The 3,558-nt window shown below is 53.4% G+C and overlaps 1 long non-coding RNA gene across 1 annotated transcript; it reads left to right on the top strand.

Annotated features, from left to right (window-relative positions):
* Nucleotides 1–866: 866 nt before the first annotated feature.
* Nucleotides 867–3,418, top strand: LOC140681751 (uncharacterized). Its single transcript, XR_012052884.1, has 3 exons — nt 867–2,745; nt 2,837–3,004; nt 3,275–3,418. It is a non-coding gene; the product is annotated as an uncharacterized lncRNA (long non-coding RNA).
* The last annotated feature ends 140 nt before the right edge of the window (nt 3,419–3,558 follow it).

Below are 3,558 nucleotides of genomic sequence, written 5' to 3'. Positions count from 1 at the left end.
GCGGAGGCGGGACGGGCTGAGGGGAAGGGAGCCCGGCCAGGGGATGGGGAGAAGGGAGCATAGGGTGAGGGGATGAGGGGAAAAGGGAGCATAGGGTGAGGGGATGAGGGGAAAAGGGAGCATAGGGTGAGGGGATGAGGGGAAAGGGAGCCCGGGGAGAGGATATGGGGAGAAGGGAGCGTGGGGTGAGGGGATGGGGAGAAGGGAGCATAGAGTGGGGGACTGAGGGGAAAGGGAGCCCGGGGAGAGGGACTGAGGGGAAAGGGAGCCCGGGGAGAGGGGATGGGGAGAAGGGAGCATAGGGTGAGGGGATGAGGGGAAAGGGAGCCCGGGGAGAGGGACTGAGGGGAAAGGGAGCCCGGGTGAGGGGATGGGAAGAAAGGGAGCCCGGGGTGAGGGGATGGGGAGAAGGCAGCATAGGGTGAGGGGATGAGGGGATGAGGGAGCCCGGGGTAAGGGGACTGAGGGGAAAGGGAGCACAGGGTGAGGGGATGGGGAGAAGGGAACATAGGGTGAGGGGATGGGGGGAAAGGGAGCCCGGGTGAGGGGCTGAGGGGAAAGGGAGAACGGGGTGAGGAGATGAGGGGAAAGGGAGCACAGGGTGAGGGACTGAGGGGAAAGGGAGCCCGGGGAGAGGGGATGAGGGGAAAGGGAGCACAGGGTGAGGGGATGGAGGGAAAGGGAGCCCGGGGTGAGGGGATGAGGGGAAAGGGAGCAGGGGGTGAGGGACTGAGGGGAAAGGGAGCCCGGGGTGAGGGGATGGAGGGAAAGGGAGCCCGGGGTGAGGGGATGAGGGGAAAGGGAGCAGGGGGTGAGGGACTGAGGGGAAAGGGAGCCCCGGGAGAGGGGCAAGGGACGGCCGGGATGAGGGAAAGGGAGTTCTCAGTATGAGGAGAAAGGGAGCCCGGGTGAGGGATTAAGGGGTACTTGGGGTAAAGGAAAGAGTGGGATGGAGCTGAGGGGAAAGGAGGGTCCGGGATGAGGAGAAAGGGCATGTGAGGATGGAGGGCTGCGGGTGAGGTGCTGAGGGAAGAGGTGCCTGGGATTAGGGGAAAGGATGTCTGGGTCTGAGGGGATAGAGGTACCAGGGTGAGAGTAAGGCAGTATTGGGGACGAGAGTGGTGTGCCAGTGCTGAGGGGATTCATGGAGCGGTTTGGGTTGGGAGGGACCCTAAATCCCAACCCTGTCCAGGTGCTCCCAGCCCCAGTGTCCAGCCTGGCCTTGGGCACTGACAGGGATCCAGAGGCAGCCGCAGCTGCTCTGGGCACCCTGTGCCAGGGATTCCTTCCCAATCTTCACCTGCTACAGTTTGAAGCCATTCTCCCTTGTTCTGCCACTGCCTGCCCTGGTACAAAGTCTCTCACCCAGCTCTCTTTAGACCCTTTAGGTACTGGAGGCTGCTCTCAGGTCTCTCCAAGCTGAGCAGCTCCAGTGAAGGGGGTGCTGGTAGTGTCCAGGGCACCAGGGACTGGATGTTCCCTCTGCTGCTGCCCCAGGGCTCCCAAGGTCACCTCATGGCCTGGCACCAGCCACTGCTAGCTTTGGTGTGTCCACTGTCACTGAAATGCCTCCAATCTGGCTCATATTTTCATTTTTATTGCTTTTTTTGATTCTTGCCCTCTCGTGCTGTCACCAACTTGACATCCCAGCAGATGCATCCAGGGCAGACACGTTCCCAGTCCAGAGGCAATGGAAACAGTGGCACTTCCAGTATGGATGTTTTGATTCCCACCTCTGTGGCCACGGCCCCGGTCACATATTCCCGCGGGAGTCAACAGCTCCAGAGCCCACAGAGAGCTCCTTCTCTTACCTCCTCCTTCTCACACGGCTCATAACGATATCGCTGCCCTTGCACACTGTGAAAATACAAGCTCTGCTGAGGAAGAGCAGAACAATCGCTTCTGAGCTGTCAGGAAGGTCAAGGTTTTACTTTTGCAACAGATACAGCGTTATTGCTGCTGAAGGCTCAGCTAATTTGGGGATGCTCAGTGCCTGGGCTTGTCAGCTGTTGGTGAGGCAGATGTGTTACTGCAATGTAGCAGAGGGTAGAAACCATAAATGGTTTTCAGGAAAGACTGCAAGGCTTGCATTTGACTATTGTGCTGCGTGGTTTCAACGCAGCTGCAGGACTGTTTTCTGTAGCCCTTCCTTAAACATCTTGGTAGTCACTGTTCCAAAGAGGGCATTCCATGTTTCTCAGAAACATACATCCATGAGTTTACATCGTGAACACTTGTTCATTTAAACATTGTTAAAGATCCAGCTTTAACCTATACCAGCTAGGAAAATTTGAATTTTAACTGAGTTTCTCACTGCAGTAGGGGTTCTCTTCCCACATGGTCTGTTACTGTCACTTCACCGCTATAGCACTGTCTCTGTTTCTATGCACATACTCTTTTTATCAAGCAACACCATGGCTGTATCATCTCACTTGTTACATTTCAGAAGATACTGGCTCTGAAAATCAGCGTGTTGTGCCATTCCCTACATTTATTTTCATTCTGTTGCTTCAGAAAAAAAAAAAAAAAGAAAGAAATTACTGGTCTTTCTCTCCTTCTCTGGCTTCTGTGAAGGGAAAAACCAGCCTGTCATGGCAGTGAGACACCTTGGCCTTGCTATCTCTGAAGAGGGTCTGTAAAAGGTTTGCACCCACTGCTTCCTCCTCCATCAACTGCTCAATCCAGATGACACCACCTCAAATTACCAGTTTCTCACACTATGGATCGTAGATGCTAAAAGAAAAGGTCTGTAAACAGAACTGAACATTTTCCTGTTACAAACCCCTTACCTTACACTTTGCCTGCCTAGGCCAGTAATTTGTGAATTTGTTTTCAGGTTTACCTTGTCATGCTCAGGCACTCTCCAGGATAACTCTGTTGTGATGTTGAACACAGCCCCAGTGATCAGGTGCCTGGCCTGGTATAGATCTGGTTTGCTCTGAGATGAGGAGCTACAAAGCTGCTGGAATCACAGTGGGGCAAAGGAAAATCGAAATCTGCTCACGTGAGAAACCTGCAGGGTTGTCGGGAGCGTGTGTTTGGGGTGAGGGGAAGCAGGAGCAGCTGGAGCGAGGGAAAGCTGCTGTGTGAAAACCACCCCTCTGATCCTTCAGGGAAGGATCTGTTATGGGGGTGTCCTTTGGGGAACAGGGATAGAATAAGCAGTGCCCATGGCAGACACACCTGGGCACTGCAGACAAGGAACTCGCACTCCAAAATCAGCTCTCCCAAATGATTCTTTGCTCTCACAAGCTGCATTTCCTCTGCCCTCCAGCTACAGAGATAGAAGCCGAAGGAGTGTAATGGACTGCGAAGGAACCACTGAGGCTGACTCCTGTAGTTTCTTACACGGTCTCCACTGGACTAAAATAGTGTTGTACAGCTTTTGGTGCTCAGGTAATACCTGCCAAGTCAGTACTGTTCTTTCAAAAAAAGAGAAATTAAGATGCTGGCCCCAGTCTGGTGGTTTCAGTTTGAAACTGGGTAGAAATATTAATTTTGTGTAGTTGTTTACTTTGTTAATTTGAGATTTTACTAATTTTGAGGTTTCCTGGCTAA

The sequence above is a fragment of the Taeniopygia guttata genome, chromosome Z (genome assembly GCF_048771995.1).
Source record: "Taeniopygia guttata chromosome Z, bTaeGut7.mat, whole genome shotgun sequence".
NCBI lineage: Eukaryota > Metazoa > Chordata > Aves > Passeriformes > Estrildidae > Taeniopygia > Taeniopygia guttata.
The sequence above is the reverse complement of the archived record's forward strand: the minus strand, read 5'-3'. Positions and strand labels throughout refer to the sequence as shown.